This window comes from Peromyscus maniculatus, chromosome 12, assembly GCF_049852395.1.
Source record: "Peromyscus maniculatus bairdii isolate BWxNUB_F1_BW_parent chromosome 12, HU_Pman_BW_mat_3.1, whole genome shotgun sequence".
Classification (NCBI taxonomy): domain Eukaryota; kingdom Metazoa; phylum Chordata; class Mammalia; order Rodentia; family Cricetidae; genus Peromyscus; species Peromyscus maniculatus.
The window spans coordinates 79206684-79230014 of record NC_134863.1 but is presented as its reverse complement, the minus strand read 5'-3'; the positions used below and the strand labels follow the sequence as shown (position 1 = coordinate 79230014).

The 23331-nt window shown below is 48.5% G+C and overlaps 1 protein-coding gene across 3 annotated transcripts in view; it reads left to right on the top strand.

Moving 5' to 3' along the window:
* Nucleotides 1-23331, top strand: part of Tiam1 (TIAM Rac1 associated GEF 1) — a 403079-nt gene that overhangs the window by 75910 nt on the left and 303838 nt on the right. For 2 of the 3 annotated variants that reach the window (XM_015987745.3, XM_076549156.1), the window contains exon 2: nt 16558-16652. The gene's annotated coding sequence lies outside the window, so the exon portion shown is untranslated. Of the gene's footprint in view, nt 1-7851; nt 7906-16557; nt 16653-23331 lie in introns of those variants that run through there. The other variant, XM_076549155.1, reaches the window with a different exon arrangement.

Genomic DNA, 23331 nt, shown 5'->3' with positions numbered 1-23331 from the left:
CCTCCTTCTTAAAGTCCTGGAATTACACGTGTGTGCTCCCACACCTGACTTTTTTATGTGGGTTCTGGGGATTGAACTCAGGCTTCTAGCACATTACTAATGCAATCATCTCCCAGCTTCAGGCTTTATTGAAGCAGTAAAGGATTTTCTGCTTAGAATACCTCGATTGGACTCTTGTTTCTCCAGATTAATAGGCCTTTGTGGATAGCCAGGTGTCTTAGTGTATTTTATGTTGTTATAGCGAAATGTATGACAGCAGGTAATTTATGAAGAGCAGAAATATATTCATCTCATGGTTTGGGAGGTTGGGAGGTCTAAGAAGACAGGCTGGCATTATAGGAGACCTTGGTGACCTCGGAGATCCTAATTACTTTGCAAAGATATCACACATAGGTGTCATATGTATTTGAGAAATGAGTTTCCAACATTTGAAGTTTTGGGGATGCAGTTACACCCTAGCTTTGGGAGACAAATGTCTTGCATATGGGATGGGGCCTTGTGAGGCTGAGACTGCGTGAATGGAGATCACCGTGGGGGTGTGAGTGGTGATAATTAATTGCCTCCTTGTCCTCCTAGAGTTTGGAGCCAACTGATGAATTTAACACGAAATTCAGACAGATGGAGGTCAAAATATTGAGATTATTATGGTCCAGCTAGCTGGAGAACAGGCTTAGAAGTGAGGGCCAGATGGGGTTGTCTGCCAGCCTCCCCATGTGCAGGGCTGCCAGCTCTAGGGCTGGGGTGGGCCAGAGAAGAGGTAAGGCCCAGAGATGGTGGTGCTTCCAAAGACAGGACCGGAAGGTGCTGGGTTGGGCAACATGTACTTGGTATCTTTTCCCAAGGTCGCCAACCATGTCAGTCCTACCCACCCTGGGCTTCGGAAACAAAGTAATGACCTGTGTGACTCCAGCAGCAGCAGGGATGTTCTTATTCTTGTGGAGTCCTAAAGTCCAACCGCGACCATGGTATCATCATAGGACAGGGTTAGCTTTTCCGAGGGCCTTGCATGAGGATCCGTTGTGTGTCTCTCTCTTAGCTTCCAGTACTTGCTTGCACCCTTCCTTGGTTTATAGATGCATTGCCCCAATTTCTGCCTTTCTCTTTGTATGACATCCTCCCTGTGTGCCCATGTCCAGATTCCCCTTCTATATAAGGGTACCAGTTGTATTGCATTGGGGGGCACCCTACTCCAGGATGACCTCCTTTTAAGTATGTCTAAAATAACTCCATTTTCAAACAAGGCCACATCCGAGGTATGCTGGGGATTAGGACTTCAGTGTGAGTTTGTAGGGGGTGGGCGTACTTAAGCCTGTAGCAGAAGTTTAGGGTTTTTCACTCACACACATTTCTTTTCCTGAGTATGTGGGGGAAAATCTTTCCCTCCATAGTGTCTGAGGAGTTAGGTATTAGATTTGTGAGTGAGTACTCAGTGGATCCCAGTAGGGATGGTGTCCTTCTAAAGAGAGGGCTCATCCACAGCCTTTTCTCCTGTGGAGTGTGAGCAGAGGAATGGCTGTGGGTGAATGGAGGGAGAAGGTGACCGTAAGTCAACAGGAAAGACCTGCCTAGAAACCAATCCAGACAGCAACTGAACATGGCATTCCTGGCATCCAAGACTGTTTGAAAACAAGTTTCTCTTCTATGCCAGGTACTTTTCTTATTGCTGCAACAAAATGTTTGACCAAAGTCAACTTAAGGGAGAGTTTCTTATTGGCCCAGAGTTTGAAGTTCCAGTAGCCTATGGCAGCAGGGGCAGCAGCGGCCACATTGTGTCCACAACCAGGAAGCTGGGAATGCTGGGCTCAGCACACCCCCTTTTAGTTAGCCCGGGACCGGCTCTCTCAGAATGGTGCCACACACGGTCAGGGTAGGTCTTCCTACCTCAATCAGTTTAATTTAGGAAAGTGGACATGCTCAGAGCTTTGTGTCCTCGGGTGTTGTAAATCCTGTCAAGCTGACTATCATGTCAACCATCACATCTTGTTTCAGCCATGTGATTTGTGTTGTATTGTGATGATGATGGTGGTGATGGTGATGATGATGGTGATGACGATGGTGATGACTATGATGATGATGGTGATGACGATGATGATGACGATGGTGATGATGATGGTGATGATGATGTTGACGATGAAAGCCCCGTGTGGCTCCATCTGACTTCGGTACAGAGCGGGCAGTGGCTTCCTGCCAGTGTTCTCCCTCATCTCGCACCTTCATTTAATGGACTGGGTAGTCTATGGAACAGAAAGCTGGGGCGGTTTGCTCCAAGCCACTTCCGTGGATTAGGCAATGGAACCTGCGGGTGAATCCTAATGCGTTTCAAGCTCACTTGAGTAAATCCAGGGCAAATATATTTAATGCCTTAGTTAAAATGCAACTCATAGTGACATGTGAATGTCATTGACTGGCAAAGGAACGAAACAAAGTGGGTCAGTGACACACTGCACTGTCTTGTGACAAATGTAGGTTAACTGATTTAATGGAAAACTGAAATCTACGGGTAAGTGGACTGGAGATGCATAAGCCCTCAAAATCTCCTTTGCAGCGATGCCTGGGACAGAATACTGCACTCCAGGCTGAACCTTTCATGAGCAAATGTTTTTGCCCTACTTAGTTAAAATCCACTGCTTTAATTCAAAGTATACCAAACACCAGGAGCCAAGATGAACTGTGGCTGTTCTGAGTCAGCTGGCCATTGAGCAGGGTCAGCTGCATGGACAGTGGCCCCGTGGAATTGTAAGCCATTACCTAAGAGATGTGAGAGGCAATTAGAGCATGTTGTGAGAATAGTGGGAGCATCCTACAGAGAGGGAAGGGGCATCATGGATGGCTTCTCTGAAAGTTGTGTGTATCTGAGCAGTGAGTTCCTCCTCAGGTGATGAGTTGGGCAGACAAAACACTAATGTGCATGAACATGGGGAATGGGGTGATCTCCCTCTTGGACATGGGGTGTGGGGCAACCTCCCTCTTGGACATGGGGTGTGGGGCGATCTCCCTCTTGCACATGGGGCATGGGGTGATCTCTGTAGCTAGCTGGAGTTTTCTCCAGTCCTGCCTGGGCCACAGCCAGCTCAGACCCAAGTAAACACACAGAGGCTTATATTAATTAAAAAGTATGGCCTAATGACTCAGGCTTCTTGCTAGCTAGATCTTGCATCTTAAATTAACCCATTTTTATAAATCTATGCCTTGCCATGTGGCTCGTGGATTACCGGTATCTTTACATCTTATTTCTCATGGCGGCGACTCCTGACTCAGCCTTCCTGTTCCCAGAATTCTCCTCTCTGCTTATCCCGCCAATACTATACTTTCTGCCTGGCTACTGACCAATCAGCGTTTTATTTATCAATCAGTGAGAGCAACACACATTCACAGGATACAGAAAGACATCCCCAGCAGATTTCCCTCTTGGACATGGGGCATGGGGTGATCTCCCTCTTGGACATGGGATGATCTCCCTCTTGGATATGGGGTGTTGGGTGATCTCCCTCTTGGACATGGGGTGATCTCCCTCTTGGATATGGGGTGTGGGGTGATCTCCCTCGTGGACGCGGGGTGTGGGACAGTCTCTCTCTTGGACATGGGGTGTGGGGTGATCTCCCTCGTGGACGCGGGGTGTGGGACAGTCTCTCTCTTGGACATGGGGTGTGGGGTGATCTCCCTCGTGGACGCGGGGTGTGGGACAGTCTCTCTCTTGGACATGGGGTGTGGGGTGATCTCCCTCGTGGACGCGGGGTGTGGGGTGATCTCCCTCGTGGACGCGGGGTGTGGGACAGTCTCTCTCTTGGAAGACTTCATCCTTCCTCGTGCTGTTTCTTGTCCCCTTTCTTCTTTTCCATCAGTACAGTTCAGTGTGCGATATGAGTCAAGGATGCACAGCTTCTCACTGTCATCCATGTCGGCCTCAGGAGTTCCCCGAGAGTTTTGGGGATCTTGACTCAGGCCAAACCAACATTTCTGGATTTGATACTGAAAAGATTCTCAGTACCAGCCAGTTATGAAGCAGAGTTGGAGATTTTATTAAAGATATTTTAACACAGGCTCACACGAGAGGGGCAGGGAAAGAGAGGCACTCAGAAGGAGATGAGACATACCCAGATGTGGGTTTGGGCTCTTCAAGGGCAGGAGGCAGCCCAGGGTTTTGACGATGGTCATATACAGGAATTTGGTGGGGATTGGGGTTCCTGGGGCACCTAGTGGGATTACAAGATAAGGTAGGAGTCCTGCCCACAGGGACACACAGTGTCCTTACTGTAGACAGTTGTCTTTGTGTGTCCACCCCCCTCCCCTGCCCCCAGACATGGTTTCTCTGTGTAGTCGTGGCTTCCCTGGAACTAGCTCTGCAGACCATGCTAGCCTTGAACTCAGAGAGATCCTTCTGTCTCTGTGTCCCGAGTGGCGTGCTGGGATTAAGGGTTTGCGCCACCGTCGCCCAGCATATGAACAGTTTTGAGATTCTCAATGTCCGAGTAATGAATGGGAGCCTGCTCAAGGTCATGTACATTGAAGTGTTAAGCCCGCGGTACCGCTGTTTTGACATAGAAAGGAACACTGATCCTGTTTCAGCCTTTGCCGCAGGAACTCTTGCTTCGCTTCTTGGCTGTCGAGAGGCTCCAGTCAGACTCCAGGATGACAGGCTCCCTTCCTTCTCATGTCCGCATTATTTCTCTGCCTTCTTATCCTGCCTCAGCATGGTAGTAAACTGGCTTTGCTGAATGAGTGAAAAGGCCCAAATGTGGTGTTTGGGATTTCCATGTTGTCAATTTTCCTCACTTTCAACATGACAACAACTAGTCTGCTAAGATATTAAAGCCATAATACTGGATCACAAGCCTCTGTAGCACTACACCAGTGGGATACTGCCTCCTATCATCTATCCATCCATCCATCCATTTCTCCATCCATCCATTTCTCCATCCATCCATTTCTCCATCCATCCATTTCTCCATCCATCCATTTCTCCATCCATCCATCCATCCATCCATCCATCCATCCATCCATCCATCCATCCATCCATCCATCCATTTCTCCATCCATCCATCCATCCATCCATCCATCCATCCATCCATCCATCCATCCATCCATCCATCCATCCATCCATTTCTCCATCCATCCATCCATCCATCCATCCATCCATCCATCCATCCATCCATCCATCCATCCATCCATCCATCCACCCATCCCTGCCTGCTTCCCTTTCCACTTATTTCCTACCCCTCCCCCACTCACATAGTTTTAACCAAAGTCATGGAAATAAATTGTATTATAGACTTTAAAACTTTGTGAGTCAATTTCTTTCATACTCTGGATAATGTTCTCAACAAAGGGGAACAACAGTCTTATTGTTTCTTTGTTCTTTTTTTTTGGTGACCCTGGGCATGGAACCTGGGAATTCACATACTAGGCAAATGCTTTGCCATTGAGCAAAACCCCCAGCCTCTGAAAAGATGCTTCCCAAGCTGGGAACTGCACGGCCTCTAGAACCCAAGTGGGAAGCTGCCCGCCTTACACCGTGGAAGCGCAGTTCTAATAGGGCATGGTACGTTGTGCTTTGGAGCAGCATGGAATCTACCTGCACACATGACTCGGCTGCCAGCCCCACGCCTGGTGTCTGGGCTTTGCTTGTTCTCTGACACGGGTTCACCGTGTCCCTGCGAGTGAATTCACTGCAGCTGTAGACGTCGTGGAAGGTGACGATTCCCAGAAGTGCACAGCTGCCTTCACAGCTGGTTCACCACGTCCCTGGGGAAGTCACAGTCTTCTTCTCTCAGTGCGAAGTGGTGAGCTGCTGAGTGTAACTGAGAAGTTGGCACTTGGTGTTTACTTAGTCTTTGGCATTTCTGCATTTCATTTATTCATTGTGTGCTCATGGGATGTAGATGTCGTTCCTATGGGATTCCATCGGAAGCCTCCAAGTTTTGGTACCAACTAGCAGTGTTTGCCCTGGGCTGCATGTCCTCAGACATACTTATGGGTTGGAATTCGTCTTTTCTCATTCTTGGGCTTCTGGCAGAGTACATGGGAACTGTTGAGGGAGACAGACAGTGGATCGTTCTGTTTGTAGTCTTCAAGTCTTTGTGAGCACAGAGGGTGGGAGGGTGATTTTCTATGCGGTTTTATTTGGGAACTGTGGAAAATGAATGGTGACTATGGAATGGTCCAGGGAACTCCACTTAAAGGTCACTTCTGTGCCAGGCAGTGGTGGCACACACCTTTGTTAATCCCAGTACTCGGAGACAGAGGCGGGCGAATCTCTGTGAGTTCAAGGCCAGCCTGGTCTACAGAACTTAAAGCAGGCCCGTATAAACATTCTATTACTTTCTTTAGACAGTTTCTCATTTGCCTAATGTCATGTTTGTTATGTCTGATCTGTGCATTGTACTTCATAGTCCTAGGTGCTTCTGGTTACTAGAAAACTGTGTTTGCATAGTGCGCAGTGTATGAGTTACCTGTCTGCTGCTGTGATAACACCCTGTAAGAACACCTTAAGGAAGAAGGATTATTTTGGCCAATGGCTCCAGAGAGATAGAATCCACCACAGTGGAGAAGGTGTGGCATGGTTAGGGAAGAATCCCCCACAGTGGGAAAGGTGTGGCATGGTTAGGGAAGAATCCACCATAGCGGGGAAGGCGTGGCATGGTTAGGGAAGTGTGGTGGCTGGAGCAGAAGAAGCCGGCTGGTCACATTTTCATCCACACACACAAGAAATAGAACAGGAAGTGGGTAAACCTCATAGCTAGTTCCTCCAGCAAGGCTGAACCTCCTAAAGGTTCCATATGGTTCCTCAACAGTGCCACCAGCTGGGGACCCAGTGTTCAAACACCTAAGCCTGTGGGGGATACACCACAGCACTTAGACACCCACATTTGGGCAGCCAGGGCAGAGGTCTTAGCTTTAAACCTCGCTGCGAGTTTTCCCTTTCACCTGAAAACTTTGACCAATTCTGTCTTTAATTTAATTTTATGTTTATCATATGTGAGTGTGTGTTTGTGGTCACATGCATGCGGGCGTGCGTGTCTGTGTATGCATGTACACATGCATATGTGTCCCATTGAAGTCAGGAGGTGTTTTTCTCCTTGTACATGGTGGTCATGGGGCTCAAACTCAGGTTGTCAGGGTTTGGCAGCAAGTTACTTTGCTTGCTGAAACACTGTGCTGGCCCAACATTTCTTGTTTTTGTTTTTTTTTTTTTTTTGGTTTTTCAAGACAGGGTTTCTCTGTGTAGCTTTTGGGCCCTGTCCTGGAACTGGCTTTGTAGACCAGGCTGGCCTTGAACTCACAGAGATTCACCTGCCTCTGCCTCCCCAGTGTTGGGATTAAAGGTGTGGGACACCGCCTGGCCAACATTTCTTTCTTAATGAGGTTATTCACCTTTCCCCCAGGCATTCCCTGAGCTGGTCCTTACTCAGTACTCACTGTCCCCAGGCATTCCCTGAGCTGGCCCTTACTCAGTACTCACTGTCCCCAGGCATTCCCTGAGCTGGTCCTTACTCAGTACTCACTGTCCCCCAGGCATTCCCTGAGCTGGTCCTTACTCAGTACTTACTGTCTCCGGGCATTCCCTGAGCTGGTCCTTACTCAGTACTTACTGTCCCCAGGCATTCCCTGAGCTGATCCTTACTCAGTACTTACTGTCCCCGGGCATTCCCTGAGCTGGTCCTTACTCAGTACTCACTGTCCCCGGGCATTCCCTGAGCTGGCCCTTAGTACTCACAGTAGCCAATGTGAAGGCTTCCTGGGGATCCTGAGAACAAACACAGGCCATTAGGTATCCTTAGCATAAATTCCCTGAGGCAAGCTGGGCTTCTTGGATGTGGACATGAAGAGTCATTAGATTTCACTTTCTTCCCAGGAATGACATCGTGTTCCGTGACACCAGCCACCCGCCTTCCCTACGCTTTCCCGGTAAATGACTTTTTTCATGGACTTGGCTGTTCTGTCCCCATCTTCCCGATGTTCCCTGGTGTTCCTGATCTTAAATTAGGAACAATAAAATTACTTCGGTTCCCTGTGGCTCTGCCGATTTGAAAAGGTAGATATTGTCCAAGCAACAGTAAAATCAGCTTGTGATCATCTTAAGTAGGAAAGTGCATGTGACTTCTTATTTGGGCATTTAGAAGTAGGTTATGTTTCCCAGCTGATGAGTGGACTAAGTAAATGAGATGTTTGTGATGCAAAGCACGGTTGTGATTTTGAAGAAGGCAATTCCTCCGTGGCATAGTCTTTGGACCCCTCTGGCTCTCAAGTTGTCTGGGTTATACCAAAAGGGCAATTGCATCCAATTGAACCGAAGACAGCTTATTGGCTCAGTTGTAAGACATGGAGAAATACACGTTTGCATTAGGCTGGAGTATGAAGTAAATACGCCGTAAGGATGCTGGGCATCCTTCATCTATTTGGACCTGTCACTAATAGTTAGTGTTTACTTCGTTGACACTTGCTTGTTGTCTGACTTGCTTTCAAAAACTGTCTAGAGCAAAATGGGTTGCCTAGCAACGTGTTCCAGCCCAGGAGGTTGGAGATGGGTCAGTGATTAACAATTATGTATAATCAAGTTTAAAAATGTGTGGCAGCCTTGCAACGTCCATGCCCCGACCACCAGCAAGCACTGGCATTCTGCTGCCTCCACTTTTTGTGGCTGTTATGAGTGAATTTATTGCCATTGTAGACTTGACCTTGTGGCAACAATTAGAGGAAAACTTTATTTGGAGCTGAAATAGGCTTCTGGTGCCCTTTCGTGCACTGATGGAGTACGCAGTAGCTTCAGAAAGCCATCACTTGGTTGGGCTGCTTGTTCTCTTGGAAAAGTAAAAGAGAAAATGAAATGTCTGGGTATTTATAAGCGTTGCCATCCCCACAGATTGGCTGCTCTTAGTGACTACTGTCGTCTGCTAAAGAGCTGGTTCCATTCAGCCAGCAGCCGGTCCCTCCTTCAACCCAAATTGTTCTCCCAGGAATTATGCGTGCGGCAATGCCTGCACCCTCCCCAGTCCTCCTTCTCCCTCTTCCCTCCGTTCCATCACAGAAAAGAAGGATTTTGCATAATGCAACCTTACTTTATCTTTTTGTCAGCACAAATTTCCGTGGTTGTTTGGATCCTGAGCCTGGATGCAAACTCGCTGGGAGACAGTTTATAACTCCAGCGGAGTGAGTGAGCCATGCGCACTCACTTCCTCATCAAGAATCATTGAGTTTAATCGGCTAATCAATTTTTAGGCCCTTTCCCTTTGTATTTTGTTTAATCAACAAAAATAAATTGCCCCGCCACCCTTGAAAACTCCGAGTCGGAGGACGGTGACGAATCCGTCGCTGGTCCTGCCAAGAGAGCTTTTCGACAGAAATGTCTTAATTGAAGATGATCTGCATTCCAAAGTGCTGTTTCATCGTTTGTCTGAGGAAGGAAACAGCTGTGTAAGCAAGCTGGTCCCCCCCCTCCCCCGGCCCGTGCAGGCACTGTGTTTGACATTTACCCACACCCCGTATCCATCACACGCTTACAGCCAGACAACCTGTCCTAGCCTTTCTTGCTGATGACTCAAACACCTCCTTATGAAGTCGCTGTCCAAAAATTCCCATGACCTATGGGGAGACCGTGTGGGCTGGCGAGGACAATGGATCCTAGGTCTTTCTTTTCCTTTCCCCAGGGTTTGGCTGGCTGGCTCTTGCTCCCTGAGCTTTGGGTAGAAGGTGAACGAAAGCATAGTGTTGAAAGATGTGACCAGGCCCCGGTGACTCGGATGTTTGTCTTAGTGGAAGGCATCACTGGTCACGTCTGGCCGGGTGGCTTTCGTGCTTGTGAGTGATACACTTTCCTGAGAGTGGCAAGGATCTAGTGTTTTTTTTTTTTTTTTGCTTCTGTTGTCCCTTTTTGATGCCAGGGAAGGCAGAGCCATGCAGAAAACTCAGATGATGTCCAGCCACGTGATGGGTTTTGGTTTCTCAGTGTAACTCTGTGCAGTGAGTAACTGGGGAGGATGACGAGGCTCAGAGAACACAGGCCCGGCTCCTGTGGGGTGGGGGTGACGCGGGGGTGACGCTCGGTGGTGGAGAGTGTGGCTAGCGTTCTCGGGCTTTGCTCCCCAGAACCTCAAGAGGAAAAGGTATTGAAGGACACCCATCTCTGTGACACAGTCTATGTGTGGCATGTCTGTGACCTGTCTTCTGTCTGTCTCACCACTTGTCTTCCCATTTCACTGTCTGCTGGAGACTGGAACCCCCCCCCAGCCCCCCTGACCCCCATTTCAAGGGCTTCTGGGGCTCCGCTGATGTCATATAGAGATGGCTCTAGGTTCCTGCAGGTCTGTGTGCCTGGCATGTTGACAGTTCTTTAGGAGCATCCATTGCCTGAATCCTCACTCCTGCTAACCGCCATTACCCTCATTTTACAGAGAAGCGTGGGGAATTGGCTCAAGGTCACATGCCTCACTGTAGGAGATCAGGCTTTGTGTCCGGCAATCTGACCTAGGGCCCATGCTCTCAGATGACTGGTTTTTTGGTTGTCCCCTTCTTTGGTTAGAAGTCCTCCAGTCTTCAGGGCACCCAGGACGCAGTGATGATGAGAAAGGGAAGGAGGAGACCGCACATCTAAATCCAAACTGTCCAAAAGTTGAAACTTGGTCAGTATTGAAATAACTCTCTGACTACATATGTAAGGTATACCCATGCTTAGACTTGGGTCTCATCCCCAAGATAGCTATCTCAACATGGATATGAAAATGTTCCCAGAGCTGGGGGCAAAAATAAAGGTAAATTCCAAAAGCTGAATACTGAATACTAGAAGTTTGGCATTTCTCACATCAAACATTTTGGCCAGGTCTACTCAGCCGGTAGTGATTTTTATGTCTTCCCCAGAGTCTGTAGATAAAGGAGGCCACCAATGCACTCAGTGTTTGAGTTTTGCTCTTTTGTAATTATTCTCTGAGGTATTTGGGTGCATTTTTTTCTTTTTAAATGCTAGGTACCGAACCCAGGGCTTGGCTTCCTATGCAAGTCCCTGCCACTGAGCTAAGTCCACAAGCCCCTCAGATACGTTTATTGATACCTCTTCCCCATGTTGGGTTGGTTTCTCTTGTGCCTCTGCTGAGTGGTTTTTAATTTCATTTTTATTCAGTTCTGCTTATTTTATAAGCATGCGTGTTTTGCTTGCTTGTGTGTATGTGCATCTTTGGACATCAGAAGAGGGATTCCTCTGAGAATAGGTGAGCCAGGCAGTTGTGAGCAGTCACGTAGGTGATAGGAATGGAACCTGTGTCCTCTACAAGTGCAGAAGATGTTCTTAACCACCGAACCATTTCTCCGGCCCCTCTGCTAAAGGTTTATCTTCCATGGGTCTTTCTCAGATTGATAGGAGAACATCTGTTCCTATAGGGCCCCCCAAAAAGCCAACCCAATGACATGCAGATTATTTCACACACACACACACACACACACAAAGAATCAACCTTGAATGAACTTGGGATACGACATGGTGCAACTCTAACTTCTAAAGAATGTTCTGTTATTCAGTAGTTCCCAGATGCCAGCAGAACAGGGAAATTCTAGCAAATGCCTAACATTTACAGCATCTTTTTGTATCCCAAGGCTTTGGCCAGCATCTTTGTTAGTAGAGTGGAGGGTGGCTTTGGGTTAGGTGCGAGTGAGGAAAAATCTCCACATTTGATCAGAGGGGAACGTGTGTGGGGGTTAGAGCCATACTGCTCACAATGGTGGACAGAATCACAGAAAAAACGATTTCTGCATACTCCAGAGCAAGCCCTTTGGAGAGCGTTTTGCACACATTGGGTTTTTTGTTTTGGCCCTCTGCGACATTAGCTTGATATACTATTGTCCCCATTTAACAGGCAGCATGATATATGGTAAATTCAGTGCTCGCTGTCACTTTAGAAACATTAGAATACACGGCACATCTCAGGATCGAGGACATGTCGCTGGCTTGCGGGCTGGCAGTTCTCTGGACCACAGATGCTGCTTTGTCACAGGGCTCTTGAGAACCAGCTGAAATCCACGGGTCCGACAGCTTGCCCGTGGTTATTTCTGCTCTCTGGGCATTGGTCTAAGAACTTGGTGTGATTTCAGTCATCAGAAAAGATCGGTCCTGGGCCTGGTTGTCAGGTGAGGAGACCGAGTTTCAGAGTAATACCTTGACTCGTGCAGGGCCACCTCGCAGTCCATTCCGAAGCCCTGGTGCCAACCAAGGCTCCAGAGCAAGGCTCTTGGCCGCAATGTCCTTCTGCCTCTGGGCTGAGGACAGCAGCATGGGCGAAGGAGGGAATCACGGGGCTCCATGTGGGTTAGAGGCTCTGGCCCCCCTCAGGGGCTGTCGCCCAGATGGCTTGTCACTGCCTTTTGGCATCAACCTTAGTGTCAGTTCCTAAGTCTCTTGTCACCTTCTGTTGCTTTGTTGTCAGACCACCCTTGTTGTGAAGGACACAGAGACCATAAAACAGACCTCAGGCTGGGCAAGGCGCATCTCAGCGACCCTACTGCAGCCCTGGGAGTTTTGTGCGGTATAGAGTCTCCGTGTAACCAGGGGTGAGCTAGAGACTAGACAGGGTGAGTCAGTCACACAGGCTTGGTCACAGGGCAGGCAGGCAGAGGGTTGGGAGCACATGTTTGTTTTACACACACACACACACACACACACACACACACACACACACACACACACACACACACACATGCACGCATGCACGCATGCACGCATGTGTGCATGTACACACATACATGTACATACACATGCATGTGTGCATGTACATGCACACACACACACACACACACACACACACACACACACACACACACACACACACAGAACTTCCCTTTCCCACCTAGGCATTCGGGACCGCTTGTCTGTGATGTTCCGCTATCTCCAGTGTATTTTTCCTCTCCTGGTTTTCTGTCCCACACTCTCGCAGCAGCCTGGGGGATTTTCAGAGCCGGAGATGTTTCTTTTTTTCCTCAGGCCCGGAACTGTTTTTCTATTGCTTGTACATCTGAACACCTGCTGGGCTGATGAGCTTTGCAAATGTCACTTGATTATTGGGAGGGAGCTGTGAGTGATGCGCAGGAACACACCGCCCCAGCTGCCTCGCAGGGTTGGTGGGGGGTGGGGGGTGGGGGAGGGTCCTCCAGCCCCAGCCCCCTCAGTGAGGGATGCGGTTCTGCTCCCTCCCGGGGGCTGACATAGGTGTGTGCTCTCTGCCGTCCGCCTTTCTTCCATTCCTCCCTGAGGAGACAGCGGCCGCGTCTGTGCTGGTCGGCTCCTGCAGCGGTACCTCAGCTTTCGAGGCTCCAATGACAAATGTGACCTTTTCCTTTTTGGATTTGTCTTCTCAGAAAAAAACCACATGTGTATGCAAAATTTGGGTAGACTTTCAAGATACCCGTAAATTTAGAGCCTCCTCGGACACCTGCCGCTTCTGTCCAAATCTCATGTGCCCCATGAAATGTGCCTTAGAAATAGGGCTCTTTCTTTTTCTTTTTTCTTCCTTTTTTTCCCTCCCTCCCTCCCTCCCTCCCTCCCTCCCTCCCTCCCTCCCTCCCTCCCTCCTTCCCTCCCTCCCTCCCTCCCTCCCTCCTTCCCTCCTTCCTTCCCTCCCTCCCTCTCTCCCTCCCTCCCTCCTCCCTCCTTCCCTCCCTCCCTCCTTCCTTCCCTCCCTCCCTCCCTCCTTCCTTCCTTCCCTCTCTCCCTCCCTCCCTCCCTCCTCCCTCCTTCCCTCCCTCCCTCCTTCCTTCCCTCCCTCCCTCCCTCCTTCCTTCCTTCCTTCCTTCCCTCCCTCCTTTCCTCCCTCCCTCCTTCCTTCCTTCCTCCCTCCCTCCCTCCCTCCTTCCTTCCTTCCCTCCTTCCTTCCCTCCCTCCCTCCCTCCCTCCCTCCTCCCTCCCTCCCTCCCTCCCTCCCTCCCTCCTCCCTCCCTCCCTCCTCCCTCCCTCCCTCCCCCCTCCCTCCTTCCCTCCCTCCCTTCCTTTCTTGTCTGTCTGTCTGTCTTACCTCCTATGGTTGAGAGCACATATGGAAATTTGAATTTCAGATTCTCTGCCTTCTGTCTGTCCGTGTTCCTGTCAGACTGGACAGGAAACTATATAGTATACTTAAAGAGGTGACTAGATGATTGGATGAAGGTGGCCATAGAGTTATGAAGGCCAAGAAGGGAACGAGGGACATGGGGCTTGTAAGAAGAAGTCCCTTCTTCATCCGCTGTAACTGACACAGAGGGACAGGTGGCTTGAGAGAAACCATATGATGGTCAGACCCCAGGTGACCCAGCAGGAAGGAAGCAGGATCAGCTTCCTGCCTTCCCTATCATGGCTTCTTCTGGGCTTGCACAGGGCCCAGGGAGGGAGGGCTGCCTTGGGAACAGATCATTGCTGACAGAGATAAGAGAGAATATTTAGCACATTTGCCCTTGTAGATTTTTTTTTTTTTCCCTTTTAAAGACAGGCTCTCACTATGTAGCCCTAGCTGGTCTGGAACTCACAGAGATCCACCTGCCTCTACCTCCTGAGTGCTGGGACTAAAGGTGCGCACCCCCACACTCTTGTCGATCTTCGATAACCTGTGTGTATGTCACACTTGAGGATGCAAGGAGAGCATTTTGTCCATCTGTTAAATGGGGTCTGGCTGATGCGGAAGTTGCTTAGGCTGTGTGCTAGGGGAGTTTTGTAATTCTGACCATGATCGAAAGTTTCTTGGATTTTTTGGGACGTTTTAGATCCAGGCATTAAATTTTGATTTTTTCTTCTCAGTGTTGGTTGGTTACTCTTGGGCTGCTGTGTTAAAATACCAAGGTATCTTCTAGAATGTGGGAAACATGGAGGTCCTTGTGCTCACAGATAAACACCAGGGGAACCTGGAATGTTGAACACACAGAGTTGTTCCTTTGAGGGAAGGAACGCTGTACCTCTAGTCTGTCCAGAAATCTGGGAGCAGATGTGTTTACTAGTCTGGGGACTTTGGCTCTCCCTGGGCGCATAGAGACTTTTCCAGAACCTTTTTCTGGGGCATCTTCCCCCAGACTCCTAATGTAAATTTGTTTTCTAGTTTGTCTATAGAACCTATCTTTATGGACTTTACACAAGGTTTTGAAGTGGTCACATCTGATCTGTATTTGGTTGCTTTGTTCCTCAGAGAGATTCATGTACGCTTTTTGTGCACACGGGATTGACTTAATTATCACCAGAATAATGTTCACCAAATTGTACTGTTCTTGAATATACCTAAAATAAACTACCCAGGGTCAGACTTCAGAAGTTTGAACCAATACCAGTTACTAAACCTTGTTGAATTGAACTACCTTCTCGCCAAGATCGTCTCTCTGCAGGCCTGGGAAGGTGGCGGAGCCCCTCTGGAGCCCCTCTGGAGTCAGGGTCTCTGCTTAAGCTGTTCTTGATAGAGATTCTATATCTTAAGTCAGGCTCTTTTGAACATTTTAAAAATTAGGCCTCAACTTACCCTTGGTTTGCTGTGCAGTTTTAGCACAGCCCTGCTAAATCAATTCCTGAGATCCCCCCAGGTTATAACTGATCACCTTCGGCGTCTGAGGAGTTATCCTTCCCCGCTCCTTTGTCTAGGTCCTGGGCCTGCCTCCAGCACGAAGCTGTCCGACATTGATGTTTCCCCCTGTAGTTTTCCGCCCGCTGACCTCCCACCCCACTCTTTACACCTCCCACCCCCAGCTGTCCTCCCCGTTCTCAGCTGAGCCCTGTCCATCCCCTTCTTCTAGAGGGTTAGTATCTGTCCATTGCTGTCCTCCTGGATGAAGTCGGCTTGCCCTAACCATCTAAGAAATATGTCCAAACAGTATTTTTTAAAATGTTACCCATTGGCAATCATGTCTGGTCCAGCCTGACCCGATACTGAGAGCAATGTGAAGTTCACTACTCACCACAGCGGCCTGTCAACCCTTGCGGCCCGATTCTCATCGGAAAGCAGCCTGGCCTTGGTCTTCTTCAGTGTGAAATGTCGATTTACTTGGACTGATTTGTCTCAGTTCTCTTTCTTTGCTATTTGTTCCCTTCCTTTTTAAGAGATCATACATTTGCTTTGAAAATTCCAGTCATCTGAATAAAAATGCACATGTATTACCCTCTTGCCTTTTATTTTATTATTTAAGTGTTGGGTCTTGAGCTCTGTTGCCTAGTGACCCCGAACTCTTGGACTAACGTGACCTCCCTGCTTCAGTCTCTTGACTAGCTGAGACTCCAGGCCTATAACACCATGCTTGGCCTTTTCTTGCTCTCTTTAGTAGGACTGTGAGCCTGGTGGACGCACGTGACTGACTCCAGGATGCTGTTCCTCCGGCAGGTGGAATGGGGCGATGTCACTAGGGTGGGTTCTCTGTGTCTCGCTTTGTGGAGAGTTCTAGATGACTTGTCTCCACTCCTAAGCCCCCGGCATCCTCTCCATCATGGCTGCCCTGCTGTGGTGGCCTTATAGATTCCTCGACTGATGCAGTACTGTGCCGCTATGTCCTTTTCTTTCCATTTTTTGCTTATGAAACGAGGTGCATGGGCTTGGGACAGCCGTTTGTCACTCAGAGCCTTTTCTTGTGAACTTCTAGGTTGACAGCTGCATTCTGGGTGTTGACACTTTCCGAAGCTTGAGCTCCTACAGCATTCTGGACGTTCACACGTTTCGAAGCTTGAACTCCGAATGGTGAGTAGTTCTGTTCTCCTACATGCTGGCCCTGTGCCTCGAAGGACTTCCTAGGGGCACTGTGAGTATACAGAAACATTCAGAAAGCCCCCAGTTAATGTTTGTGTTAATTAGCTCCCACCCTGCTCTTCCTTCTAGACATTGTTCTTAAGGGTATTAAAACAACAACAACAACAACAACAATAGAGATTCTGTGTGGTCAGGACAGCTGCAGTCATTTGTACAGTTGCCCGAAGAACAATACAGAGAGGACTGAAGGACTGAAATCAGTTCTAGGTATAAATATTTCTCCAAAGTGATCCGGCTTCTTTTGCCTCAACATCATCATAATCCTGTTGTCACGTAAATGAGCAAGACTTCATTTTTCAGTGTCTCTGCTCGTTGGTGTCTCAGAGCTGTTTTCAGTTGGTAAAAATATCTAAGCACAATCCAAGACCCTAAACATTCACACTGCATGGGGTTGATCTCACGTGCCCTTCTCTCTATGACAGTGATTCTCAACCCGTGGAGTGTAAGCACTTTGGGGGTTCCAATGCGGCCTTCACAGGGGTTGTGTATCAGATATTGTGCATATCAGATATTTGCATTATGATTCATAACAGTAGCAAAATTACAGCTATGAAGTAGAAATGGAATAATTTTTATGGATTGGGGGGGGTCACCGCAACATAAGGAACTGTATTGAAGGGTCGCAGCATCAGGAAGGTTGAGGACCACTGCTCTAAGACAAGGTCTCTCTATGTAGCTCAGGCTGGTTTAGAACTCAATTCTTCTGCTTCCAGATCCCTAGTATGGGACTATGGGAGTGCTCGCTGTGAGGTCTTGACTTACATTTCGGAGTCTGGCTCCTCCTTCCTTGTCCTCCTGCCCCCTCCCCTCGCGCAGTGCATTTGTCCCGCAGTGTCTCCACAGAGTGGATTGCATCGCTGCTGTTGTCGATCGGTGCCCTCACACACTTCCCTTGTCCCCTGATGTCTTTCATAAAGACATGGTCAGATTCAGTTCCACACTGGGGGCCAACAGCCGGCCATGGTGACACATACTGAGTTCCAGTGACTCAGGAAGCGGAAATGGGAGGATTGCTTGAGCCCAGGAGTTCAAGGAGAGTCTGGGAAACAAGTGTGCAACTATGTTGAATGCATGAATAAAACTTGGAACAAGAATGTTGCATAGACTGTGGTGTAATGCCCCTTTTTAATTGTTAGTAATGGTAGATACTGACAGTCCATCCATCTGTCACTAGAACCATATCAGCTTTTCTCTACACCACTGTGAAGCCATTGATGATCTGGGATTGATGATAGGTGTGATCTTTCCTTCAGAGTAGCAAACAGATGGTATTTGGATTCTGCCATTTGCCCTGCATTATTAACTGGTTCTCTAAAGAAGAACTAATGTCAGTTTTCCTTTATTTGTGTGTGTGTGTGTGTGTGTGTGTGTGTGTGTGTGTGTGTGTGTGTGTTGTGTTTGCAAGTGTGTATCTGTGGTGGTCACAGGGTCAGCTTGCAGGATTTGCAAGAAAGGAGCAGAGTCGGGGAGAGCGAGTAGGAACTGACATGACGAGGATGCAGGTGATGGATGGGGTGAGAAGCAGACAGACCCTGGGTTCATTTTGAAGGTGGATTTTGAGGATTTGCTCTGCATGGGGCAGAGCGGACCTGGTCCCTTTCTGGCCAGTCAGCAGGTAGAAATTCAAGGCTGAGGGTGGGAGTGATCGTTAAGTTGTAGGTTGGGATTTTCCCTGGTGGACCAGTGTGCTGGCTAGCTTTCTGTCAGCTTGACATGAGGCATAATCATCGTCGGAGAGGAGGGAGCCTCCACTGAGAAAATGCCTCCGGAAGATCATGCTGCACGTAAGCTTGTGGAGCATCTTCTTAATTAGTGATTGGTGAGGAAGGGCCCAGCCTGTTGTGGGTGGGGCCATCCCTTGGCTGGTGGACCTGGGTTCTATAAGAAAGTAGGTTGAGGAAGCCATGGGAAGCAAGTCAGTAAGCAGCATCCCTCCGTGTCCTCTGCATCAGCTCCGGCCTCTGGGATCCTGCCCTGCTTGAGTTCCTGTCCTGACTTCCTCAGTGATGGACAATGATGTGGAAGTGTAAGCCAAATAAACCCTTTCCTCCCCAAGTTGCATTTGCTCACGCTGTTTTATCACAGCGGTAGTGACCCCGACTAAGTCGACTAGTCACTTCTTCGGCTTGGTGACTTCAGCCCGCACCAGTACCTCTAGGGGACTGCCAGGTCCTCAAAGGTCCTTTGCTCTAGGCCATTGAGAGAGACGCCGCTAGAGAACCTCGTGTGGGTACCCACTCTGAAGACGGACCCCATTTTAGAGTGGAAGCTGTTTCTGCGAGGAAGAAACACTTGCCTTTCAAGAACAGTGGTTAGTGAGAAATGTCATCTCCCTGGGGCATCTGTTTTGTTTGCTTGCTTTTGGTTTTTGAGAAAAAGACTTGCTGTATATAGTGTGCAGCCCAGGCCGCCTTTGAATTTGAGATCCTTCTCCTCAGACTCCTGAGCACTAGGATTGCACACCCAGCTTAGGTCTGGGTTTTTTATTTATTTATTTTTTTTAAGATTTAAGGAATTTGTGTGTGTGTGTGTTTGTGTGTGTGTGTGTGTGTGAGTATTTTGCCTGCATGTATTTATGCATACCACATACATGCAGTGCCCTCAGAGGCCAGAAGAGGGCCTCATCTCCCCTGGAGCTGGAGTTACAGACACTTGTAAGCTACCAGGTAGATGCTGGGAACTTAACCCTGATCCTTTGTGAAACTGTAAGTGCTGTTAACCACTGAACCCTTTCTCTAGCTGCTACCTCTTGATTTTAACGTCTGACAATCCTGCTGTGTGTGCTGGGCTCTGCTCAGTGTCTGCTGGGTGAATTGAGACTAATGTGACAACGTTGCCTGTTTCTGCGCTGTTTTTTGACAGGAGGGTCCTCAGAGTCCCTCACCTGGCCTTCCTAGCCTTCTAAGGAACAGTTAGCACATTACTGTAGCTGAAGGTTTATCTGTGTCCTGCCTGGCCCGTGGTTGGGACAAATCTCTCCCACTCATGTCCCCCAAGTAAACACACAGAGGCTTATATTAATTAAAACTGCTCAGCCATTAGCTCAGGCCTACCACTGACTAGCTCTTGCACTTAAACTCAGCCCATTCCTGTTAATCTATATGTTGCCACATGTTCTGTGGGCTTTACCTGTGTGCCATTACATGCTGCTCCCTGGACAGTGGGCTGGCCTTTCCTGACTCAGCCTTCCTCTCCCAGAATTCTCCTTGTCGGCTTATCCCACCTATCTTCATGCCTGGTTACTGGCCAATCAGTGTTTTACTTATCAGCCAACCAGAGCTACATATTCACAGCACACAGAGCAACATCACCCATCACAGTACATCCACTTGTTCAATCAGTAAGGTTTTAATGGCACAGCCATACTCATTGGTTTATTACCTATGGTAACCTCCTTGTAGCAGTAGTTGGTGGTGGTGTGTGTATACTCATCACCTATGTGCACATGCCTGCGTGGGTGGGTGTAAGTGTGAATGCATGCGTGCATGCTTGTGTGTGTGCGCGCGCGTGTGCGTGTGCACTCACGTGTGCCCTTGTTCTATGAATATGGAATTTGTGGCGTACACACTATTGTAACTATTAAAGTAATTGAATTTTCTTGTCTGTGTTTCTATGTTAGATGACATTGTGCTTAAGTTGTTGTACATTAGTGTCTGTGGAATATCGGTTTCAGGATCTCCCCATACACATCAAAGTGTGAGGCTGCTCAAATCTCCTGTATGAAAAGCCATCATTTTTACATAAAATCTTCTGACATACTTTAAACTCATCTGTAAACCCAGTATGGGACTCAAGCTCATAATCATACTACTTCGGAGAGGGAGCAGGAAGATCGGGAGTTCAAGACCAGCCTCAGTTACATAGCAGTGTGGAGACCAAGGCTGGTCATGAGACCACTGTGCTTTAAACGATGGTAACAAACAACCCATCTCCAGAATGCACTTCATACAGTGCAAAGGCTTTGGAAGTGATGGTCACGTGGGACAGGACAGCAGTCTAGAAGAGGCAGTGTGGGGTAGGGCTGTGTTTCAATCAGTGTCTGGTTGTTGAGCCCTTGGGTATGGAGGGCCAACTGTAGCTCAAAGGAAATACAGTTCAGCGAGCCCAGGTTCATGTGAAATAGTGATGTCCTTTGAACTCTGTGGATGGCTGAAGCTAACAGTCCTGTCAGTCTACATCATGAATGCGGGGCGTTTACCCACCAACCCCACAGTTCCCCAGAGTTTTCTTGAGTGATAGCAGCAGGAAATATTAGATAGAAGGATTTAGATTATGGAGATAAACAGATAGAAAATAAAGGATAGCCTCAAGAGGGCCTGGAACCTATTCCAACGAGCCCTGACTGTCTCTGCCCTAAAGTATTTATAGAAACACCAAGGGGTGGAGCAAAAGACCCCCCCCCCCCAGCACAGCCAAGTGCAGACCATCTCAGACACCTGCACTCAGGCCTGTGGTCCTGATCATCCTCTATGCAGACCTGCTGGGCAAAGCCACCAGGAACCTGAAAATGGGCTTCCACACATGAGATCTTGTCACACCTTCTTCCTCAGGACAGAACTTGCTCTCCTCTTCCACATGAATGTGCACTAATGTGTCCACATGAATGTGCACTAATGTGTGGCTTATTTTTACCTTTGATCAGGAGTCTCTGCCTTTTATTGTTGTGTGCGAAGGGCTTTCAGAATCAACAGCCTTGCACTTTCCCTCCTCGACGGTGCTCAGCTCATGGTCTCTGAGATAGTCTATCTTCTCACTATATTGTTGAATTATTATGGATGGCTGTGGAATGCTTTATGTAAGAAAAATGAAATAGATTTAAAATATTAAAGACTTTTCTTTCTTAATTGCCTCTTAATGCAATAAAAAAAACCATAGTGATTATTAAAAGATGGCAGAAGGAAAGAATTAAAATAGTAGAATTGCTTAGCAAAGATTCTGTTTCATAATGCATTTCGATATAATTGGTATCATAATGTGTAATTAACAGTCTTTCTTTGAAGTATGAAGCTTAAGTTTGGGCGGAGCGGGGCCCTCCTAGGACCTGGTGATGTCTGAATTCATTCCTATGGCGGCACTTTAGAATCTGCACAGGCTGTAGGCGGTTGCCACAGTCCTTGGAAGCCACAGAAGCGTGGACAAGGCATCCTTCAGCATTTGTGTAGCCACCACAGGCGCCCCTGGTTTGTCTGTCAGGGGAGAGGGCGAAGACAGACTTCCTCTGCCTGTGTGCCCACTCATGAGCTGGGCTGTCCTGGGACTTGTCACTCCTAACCTGCTTGGGAGTCTCTTTGGGTCATTTTCTGGACTCACCCCATCCTGACTCTGTGGGCCTTGTGAAGATGGGGAGCAAGAGTCCAAGGGAAAACACTGTGGGGGAGAGGGATGGATCCAAGCATAGAGCTGGGAGCCTCATCTCCCACGTCTCACTCTGACTCAGTTGGCTTCTTAATCCTGGGAGACTAGAGCAGGCTGGAGAACACGGTGCTGAGTGAGAACAAAGCAGGCAGAAGCGGCCTGGTGGGCGGCCATTTCTTTTCGGTATTCCTTTCAGTCACCATTCAGTCCGTGCAGGCTCCTTCTTGGGAGAGGTGGTGGTGAAGAGATGGCAGTGGTTGGGTGGGTGCTCTTTGTCACCCCTGTGGTCGTCATGTGCCCCAGTGCCAGCCCACGGGGAAGTTGCCGCCGAGTGAAGAAGTTGATGCCGCAACCAGCCCACTGGAGCCCCGTAGCAGGGGTGAGGCAAACCATTCCTGCCTCAGAATCCAGGGGCTCTTCTTTGGAAATGGAATTTAATACCCCCCAGTTCTCCTTTAAATCATCTCTAAATTCATCAAAGACAGTTCTTCTTCTTTGGGTGCTTTGGATGTTTGGTCTTCCTGCCTCCGCTCCTCGGGTGTTGGTATTACAGTTATGCTCTGCCACGCTTCTTTATTTTAATGATGATGGAACTGAGGCTGGAGCAATGTTTCAGCAGCTAATAATAACACTTGCTCGCACAGAGGTTGAGGTTCAGTCCCCAGCACCCCTATAGTAACTCACAACCGTTTGTAACCCCAGGTCTCCAGTTCCGGGGAACCCGATGCCCTCTTCTGGCCTCCTTGGCAACGATAGCCATGCGGTACACATGCATGCATGCAGGCCGACACTCATAAACATACAATAAAAAGAAATAAATCTTAAAGGATGACGGAACCGAACCATGGTGCATCTGAGTTATGCTAAGGGGTTGGCAGGTGTCTGTGGAGGTTATCTGTCCTTCTGTTTTCTGTGAAGGGTGATGGTGTGAGAGCTCTCTGGCTTTTCCATCTGCCCCTTGCTGGAGTCTCAGTAGGAAGAGCTGGTATTTCAGGCTTACAGAGGGTTTGCTAGCAGCAGTATTGAAATCGCATTTTATTTATTTATTTGCACATGAGTGGAAGTCAGTGCACAACTTGCTAGAGTCTGTTCTCTCTCTTTTTTGGTCTTTCGAGACAGCGTTTCTCTGTGTAGCTTTGGAGCCTGTGCTGGAACTCGCTCTGTAGACCAGGCTGGCCTTGAACTCACAGAGATCTGCCTCCCAAGTGTTGGTATTAAAGGTGTGCACCACCACTGCCCAGCATGTTTTCCCTTT